The sequence below is a fragment of the Mytilus californianus genome, unplaced genomic scaffold, assembly GCF_021869535.1.
Source record: "Mytilus californianus isolate M0D057914Y unplaced genomic scaffold, xbMytCali1.0.p SCAF_5, whole genome shotgun sequence".
Taxonomy (NCBI): Eukaryota; Metazoa; Mollusca; class Bivalvia; order Mytilida; family Mytilidae; genus Mytilus; species Mytilus californianus.
In genome coordinates, this window is record NW_026262701.1 from 52,686,417 (window position 1) to 52,695,103 (window position 8,687).

Consider the following 8,687-nt stretch of genomic DNA (forward strand, 5'->3'; position numbering starts at 1 on the left):
GAGTTATCCGGAAACGCTATGCACCTCTTACATGTATGCAAGTATATACTCCAAAACTGACAAAGTTCAACTATCTCCCAAAGAGCAAATATTATTAAAAATCATAATCCTTACCACATGCACACCTTCAATATATGTACAAACAGCCAGCAAAGTGAAAACGTCCTAGCATTCAAACTGTAGGAAGAATTAACCGGAAACGGTATGCACCTCTTATGCAAGTAAATACTCCAAAAAATGACAAAGTTCAACTATCTTCCAAAAGAGCAAATATTAATACAAATCAAAACCCTAACCACATGCATACCTTCAATATATGTAAAAACAGCCAGCAACGTGAAAACTTCCTACCTTTCAAATTGTAAGAGGAATTATCTGGAAACGCTATGCACCTCTTACACAAGTAAATGCCCAAAAAATGACAAAGTTCAACTATCTCTCAAAAGAACAAATATTAATAAAAATCAAAACCCTTACCACATGTACACTTTCAGTATATGTACAAACAGCCAGCAAAGTGAAAACTTTCTAACATTCAAACTGTAGGATGAGTAATCTGGAATAGCTATATACCCATAAGAGGACGGACGGAAGGATGGATGGAAGAACAGACGGAAGGGCGGACGGAAGGACAGACGGATAGACGGACGGACAGACAGGGGTAAAACAATATGCCCCCAACTTTCAGTTGCCAGGGCATAAAAATGATCACCAAGTCGAGATCTTCTAATAAGTCAAATTTTGCCTATAAAGTTAGTAGGCTGTCACTTTATATAGGAGTGATTGCCCCTAAATGAGAATTTGTTTATCCTGTTTTGTGTTTTGAGCAAAAACTGAATAAAATAGAGAGAAACTAAACAGATTAAATGATCAGCAATACAAGATCAACAAAACAGAGATTTTTGTCATGTCTATTCTCGTCTAAAATGTTCGAGAGTGTCCTTTGTTGTATATGCACAAAGACCAAGGTGGGTGACACAGGCTCTTTAGAGCCTCTAGTTTATTAAGTAAGTAGTTCACTGTAGCACATGACGAAAATATTAACAGACAGCAGACGCACATGTTATTTATTGAAAAGGCTGTGCAAAATGACAGCGTACCTTCATTATAATAAAAAAATTGGCATATTATATAACACATACAATGAAGTGTCATGCTGTTACATTATGATTGTCTTGTTTATTTGTTTTACAGTGAGATTGTTCAGCAGCTGATAAAATTACTTGGTAGACATTTTTGCTAGATATACTTTGAATTTTGGTTCCTCAATACTCTTTAACTTCGCACTCGATTGGGCTTTTTTTTTTACTTTTTTTATTCGAGCGTCCAGTGGCAAATATGTTATGCATGCTAAGGAGGAATCATTTGTAGACGACATCAGTGTTTGGCGTACACATTTTTTCATCCTGGTATCTGTGTATGTTGTTGATATTACTAAAGGTATATTCAAACTCATAGATAGAAAATTAACTGACAACACCACGGCAAAAATAGAAAAAAAAAGATTAAAAGACAAACAACATTATACAAAACAAAAAAAAGATAAATAAAGAACGAAAAACACAAACCCTACCAAAAAAACGTGCACGGTCTCAGTTTTAATGTAGGTCGTTAGTTTTCTTGCTCCTTGTTTTACAATTTTTCATCTCGGGGCATTTCTTCATAACCGACTTTACTATGTGGGTTTTTCTCATTGTTCAATGTCGTACAGTAATAGTGGCCTTTAATTGCTTATTCTCATATGAATAGTTGTCTCATTGGCAATCAAACCACATCTCCTTCTATTAAAAATCATTGACAAAATTGATGGAAAGAAGATACATTTTGTTCGTTTCAGTGAGATTGAATATTCTCGCTTATTACACAATGTTCTGTATCATTGCATAGATAACCTTTCACGATGATATTTCTTGTTTTTATTTGTTTTTAGCATACTCTTCGGTTTAAATTGTTACCTAAAGCATTACATATCTTATTGGTTTCATTTCACTTTTTTTTGTCTATACAGTTTTATACAACAACATGCATTTATCATGGTTACACTTTGAATGTCATGCAAACAGAACAAAACACTTCAATGCAGGATTATTTTTATATTCATATATTGTTGTTCACAGATGTATGGAAAAGTTCATATTTTATATATTAAAAGAAAAATGATATAAAAATAAGAAGATGATATGATTGTCAATTGGGCAGCTATCAAACAGAGGACAATTGACTTGGAAGTTAGCAATTGCAACTATGGGATACGGTACGGCCTTCAACAAAAAACAAACCTCATATAGCATAGTAATCTATAAAAGACCCAAAATGACAAATGTAAAACACTTCAAAAAACAAATTGTGGTCTAATTCATGTACAAAACAATAAACGAAAAGTTTTGTCTGGTACCAATAGATCCATTTTTTTACGAAACAATATCTAGCAAAAACATGTACACAACAAATACTCAAGGACGGGAGATTGCCTTTTCAGTTCGTTTGCAGCGAGCAAAAAATGCTGAGCTTTTATCAAGGTATTTCTTATAAGTATATGATACATAATATGAAAAAAATATTACAAAGTAATTGTTTAAAGGATTGATCTGAAAAAATAAGAATTGTGTATAATGTCAAAAAGTTTAATATGAAAATGAGAAGATGTGGTGTCATTGCTAATAAGGCAACTCTCCGCCAGAGACTAAATGACGTAAAAGTTAGCAACTATGGGTCACTGGACGACCTTAAACAATGAACTAGCTATAAAAGGCCCCGCAATGACAAATGTAAAACAATGCAAACGAACGATTTTGTTAATTTTACAAGATATGATGAACAACGTGTAAATGTAGGTAGTGAGATTTTTTTTGTTTGGATTCACGTGATTCTCGCTGTCTCTCATTGTTTTACAGTATTTCTTAAGCAGTTTTATTGCTGATGGACCAACAATTCTTCTTTTGATGAGGGAGGAGGTATTTTATTTTCTTTTAACGGACAAACATTTGTTTTTTTCAATTTCGCTCAAATATGAACAAAACATTATACTACGATTATATTACGATTATATAACGTGTATGTGTATGAAACATTAATTAAAGCGAATATCTAAATAATAAATGGCTTTTAGCAGCCAGTTTGGTTCAATTTAGTAAATCAGAAACATTCCTGGCGTATTATAACATTTCGACCTCATTAACAACGATTTTGTTGACTAATTCGGCCCAAAAAAAAATATTCATATACAAGCTTAAGAAAAAAAAATGATTAAATATTTTTAGATATATGGTATGAAATCAAACGGACATAGCAAATCGGCATTATACTATTGTACGGGCTTGTCTTTCAATCTAAATTAATGTGTATGTTTATATCGGGTCAAATGACCATCGGCCATCTTGGCAGTCTGAGGAAGAATTCTCGGTGACCTATTGTTAAATTCTGTGTCATTTGGTCACTTGTGGGGAGTTGTCTCATTGGCAGTCATACCACATCTTCTTTTTTACTTTAAATTACAAATAGACAAAGTGATGCCACACACTCCACTCTGAAGTTACTGTATTGAAGCAAGGTCTATGTAGGACTTTCTTTGAGATATTATTGTGTCTGGGACACACAAATGATGCCCCAACAGATGCAAAATGTTATTTAAAATAAACAACACTGAGCATGGGAGCTACTAACAAGTCAAAATTTGCCAATATACATGTAGTTAGTAGACTGTCACTGTGTTTTGAGCAAAAATTAAAGAAGATAGAGAGAAAATAAAAAGATTAAATAATCAGCAATACAAGATCAACAAAACAGATATTTTAGTCGTGACTTCTATTCTCGTCTACAATGATAAAGAGTGTCCTTTGTTGTATATGCACATAGACCAGGGTGAGCGACACAGGTTTTCAAGTTTATTAAGTAAGTAGTTCCCTGTGTAGCAGATGACAAACATATTAACAGACAGCAGATGCAGTCATGTTATTTATTGACGAGAATGTGCAAAATGACAGTATACCTTCATTGCAATAAATAATATTGCAGCTAATTAATTGGGCCTCAGGAAAAAACATCTCAAAACATATATGACAGCATTTTGAAGTTCTAATTATAACATCATTGTGATACATGTAGTTTTATTATCAGATTTAGATAGAACTTATATTCTCATTTTGAAATCTGTTTTGTAAGAAATACCATTATAGGACGAGGATTATCAAAAAACATTTTGATAAGCAGAAGATTAAGATATCAATTGAATTACTTGATTCTGGCTCTGCAATTAAGGTATTGAATTGGTGTATAGAAAAAAATAAGAAGATGTGGTATGAGTGTCAATGAGACTACTCTCCATCCAAGTCACAATGTGTAAAAAGTAAACAATTATAGGTCAAAGTACGGCCTTCAACACAGAGCATTGGCTCACACCGAACAGCAAGCTAAAAAAGGCCCCAATTTGACTTAAGTGTAAAACAATTCGAACAGAAAAACAGACGGTCCAACCTATATACAAAACAAATGCATTATCTTTAGAGTCAGACATTTTGTGTTGCAAAAGGAGACGGAATACCACAAGTATTCCAATAGTTCTCTTAGAAACTACATGGCACCTTTGTAACACATGTCTGCAGTCCGGACGTGACTTTATTACAAAAACTATCTCACAATCAGAGTTTTTGATCGGACTGAAGAGGTCGGGATGACTTTATTTCTGTACTCAAGTCAACATTATGTGCATATACAGTATGCGAAGGTTGTTCAATTTTGCTTAAATTTCATTTTACTTAAAATACATAGTGAAGAACTTATATTCAAAACCTGTTTAGAATTCATATTTGAAAAGTGCTAAATATTTCTCATGTTACATCAAGATGTCATTTTCTATCTCAATCTGATAATTTTATAATATAAAATGATAAATTCATTTAGGAATATTTAAATAAGATGTGGTATAATTGCCAATTAGAAAACATATATACACCAAGATAAGACCAAAGGGCAACAGAACTGAATAGATTGTATTACATGCAAAGTTAATGTAATAAATTATAGAAATTAATTTTGTACATACATATAATATATTTTTTGTTTAATTAATTATACACATATCTCTAATGAGTTATAAAAGGACATGTATTTTCAGGTAACATTTGCACGAGGACGTTCGAAGACTTATAGTGTAAACAGCAAATCTTTCACAATGGGGAAGTTGGCTGTTATAGTGATTCTGACTGTATTTATAGTTAACATTGTTGCAGGTATGTATACATAAAGTGTTGTAGTATTATATATATGTTTCTCTAATTCTTACACAATTTATCCTTTTCGTGACCTGTTGATTATTTTTTATTTAATCAACGTGTGGTTCGTTTGATCTCAGATCTTCATTGGTGAAAATTCGAATTTGAATTTCTTATTGTAACGTCTTGAAAAAAAAGCGACCATGCCTAATGATGTCACATAGAAAGAAGACATCCTTTTTGCATATCATTTGAAAGGAAGGATTGAATGTGTCTGCATATCGTATAAAAAATCATAAGTGAAACAGATTCCACCACCAAATCTTGTTCAATACGATATTTATCCACTCTCGACAGTTTAAATTTAAATATTTAAATTTAACTGTCTCGAGTGGATAAATATCGTATCACACTCGATACAGTGGTATAATCTCTCTCTCTCTCTCTCTCTCTCTCTCTCTCTCTCTCTCTCTCTCTATATATATATATATATATATATATATATAATTCGTCTAAACAACAGCCCAACAATGTTAGATCTGTAAATTTGTGGAAGCAAATTATTTGTTCTTCCCTGGCCGGGATTCGAATTCATGCACGAATTATATATACAGAATGTATTTTCAGCCTTGTATCACCATCACTGCTGGTGATCCGAAGGATAAAATCTGTTGTAGAGTCGTCAATGGTTTAAACGTACTTATATATATATATATATATATATATATATGTTAAAATATACTTTTTCACTCATTTGGTCTTTTGGAAAATGTTGTTTGTGATGTATTTAGACCCCTCTACCAAGAAATTTGTTTTGCATGCACACGTATAAAAATTGCGGTTTTTATCCAACGCAATCATAGGTTTAAACATTGTTTTCAATTTAGACTTGTTTATATTTTTTCGTTTGGGCTTGTATTATATTTGCCTTCGGTTTTATATGATCCGTTCATCCTATTTTGACTCTTTCAAAATTTAAGAGTCTATCCTAAATTGAGGTAAATTATATAGCCTTCCAAATACCGTTTCGATTCCTAACATCACTGAAGAGACATTAATTGTCGAAATCCGGATATGGTGTACAAATTTTTGCACCTCTTGTTTGCGGTAAACCATCTTTTCCGCAAATATTGTTTTCTGTTTGGTAATAAATTAATAATAAGATCTATTTTTTATATCTTGTGATCCGTTTATTTGGCAATCGCCAATGGCAGTCAGCAGGGTTTAGGAACATCAGTTGTTCGACCTGCTAGTCAAATGCGTTTTGTTAAAATATACTTTTTCACTCATTTGGTCTTTTGGAAAATGTTGTTTGTGCTGTATTTAGACCCCTCTACCAAGAAATTTGTTTTGCATGCACACGTATAAAAATTGTGGTTCTTATCCAACGCAATCATAGGTTTGATCGTTGTTTTCAATTTAGACTTGTAAATATATATATATATACATAAGTACGTTTTTATATATATATTAACAAGTCTAAATTGAAAACAACGTTCGAACCTATGATTGCGTTGGATAAAATATATTTCACACATAAAAACATTTAATGTGAGTATAAAAAATGTGCAGATGCGATAAGATGATTTTGGGAATTTAAAAAGGAGAGTTAAATCGGTGAGAATCTGATAACCAGTAAAACAGTTTTAATAATTCTTTTGGTTCAAATATACCAAGCTATTCAAAAGTATTGATGCAATACTAATTATTGATTTTATTAAAGTGTCACACATTTGTCTAAAAAAATATAAAATAATTACTATAATATGATAAACATCGCACAGAAATAAAATACAATGAATACTACTAAAGTAAATCAAAGTTGACTTATGAGACACAATACATGCCTACGGTGATGATGGACTTTGGGATTCCATGCCGATGTTTCGACATTTCTGTCGAACGCTTATACAGTTGGGTAGATGTTGTCAGTTAACAACTATTCATATTTAAAACAAGTCAGATTTATTTATCAACAAATTTTGACCGTTTTCCTATTTGTCCTTTAACATTATTTAATATGAACCTGTTGGATAATTGTATATTTAAAGTTCCTGGTTTTATAGCTACCTAAACCTCTCACTTGTATGACAGTCGCATAGAAGTTATCAACTATAGCCCTTTCCAGGAAATCATGAAGAGTAAACTATTAGAGGTTTTAAACCCCCGTTGATTTAAAGATAATATTTAGTTTAAATAAATAGATAACAAAAAGGTTTTTTTTTTCTTCCAATATACTCGTTAACAAATTCGATTACAAAACTGGAAATGTTTGTAAACTAGATTAATACATGATTTTCGATTCTTCTTCTCATCGTTACTCTACACTGCAGCGCAAACAAAGGTAAAAATACGTATTCAATCATAAATTATAAAATAAATCAGATTCAGGCTTTTGGATGTGAGTTTCTGGAAAGTCCTTTATGTCACCGTACGGTCTTCACCAATGAGAAAACCCCATACTGCATAGCAAGCCATAAAGACCCCGAACTTTCAAATTTCAAACACGTGACGGATTATATAAATGCTTTACATTATTTTCATGTTAGTGTCATATATATATATATATCCACCAAAGTTCAAATGAAGTGGATGTTCGCATTTATATGCAACCGTACGGCCTTCAACAATGAGAAAACCCAGTACCGTATAGTCGTTAAAAAAAGAACCCGACATGAAACATATGAAACAATTCAATTAACAACACGGTCTTATTTATAACAAAACAATATATGGAAAAGAAAAATGACATAAATTAACCAAGGCTATCAATGAACGACAGGCTCCGACTTGGGACAGGCAAATATGCATGTAGTATTTGTCAATGATAATTTAACAGTCATACATTTATTAATCTATTAAATTTATCTTGTAATGTAGACGAAGGTATTTATTTTACTATTTGCAAACTGAATTTCTGTTTTCTTAATCTTAATATACTTCTATGTACAGGAGGCCTTATACCCTCTGATCCAACCGATGAGCCAACCGATGCGCAAACCGATGAGCCAACCGAGGAAAACGTAAATGACGACGATACTAGTGAAACGGATAGTGAAAGCGATGAACGTGATAAAGACGATGATGAGACATCAAAACAAACTAGTGTGGCCAACAGAATCAAATAACCCTGTGATACATATACAGGTGGGATAGTGATAGTGACGAAAAACACTCAAATGTCACATTTATTTTAAAAAATAAATAAAACATAACTTAATATGTATTCCTAAGTAAAACTGAACATCTATTGTCCTTGGATACATGATAAGAGTACATTTTATCCATACTTATATTTTTGACATTGCAAAGTATAAACATAAGACGTGGAAGAACTGCCAATGAGGCAAATATCTAGCAGATACAAAATGACGTTGATGTAAGCAGCTATAGCATGTATAGGTTACCGAACTGATCTTAACAATGAGCAAAACCCAAATTGTATAGTTAGCTACATGTATTACAAAAACCCGACAT

The 8,687-nt window shown here is 32.2% G+C and overlaps 1 long non-coding RNA gene across 1 annotated transcript; it reads left to right on the top strand.

Annotated features, from left to right (window-relative positions):
- Positions 1-5,056: 5,056 nt before the first annotated feature.
- LOC127702499 (uncharacterized) lies at positions 5,057-8,436 on the top strand. The gene is made up of 2 exons (XR_007982450.1): positions 5,057-5,228; positions 8,163-8,436. It is a non-coding gene; the product is annotated as an uncharacterized LOC127702499 (long non-coding RNA).
- The last annotated feature ends 251 nt before the right edge of the window (positions 8,437-8,687 follow it).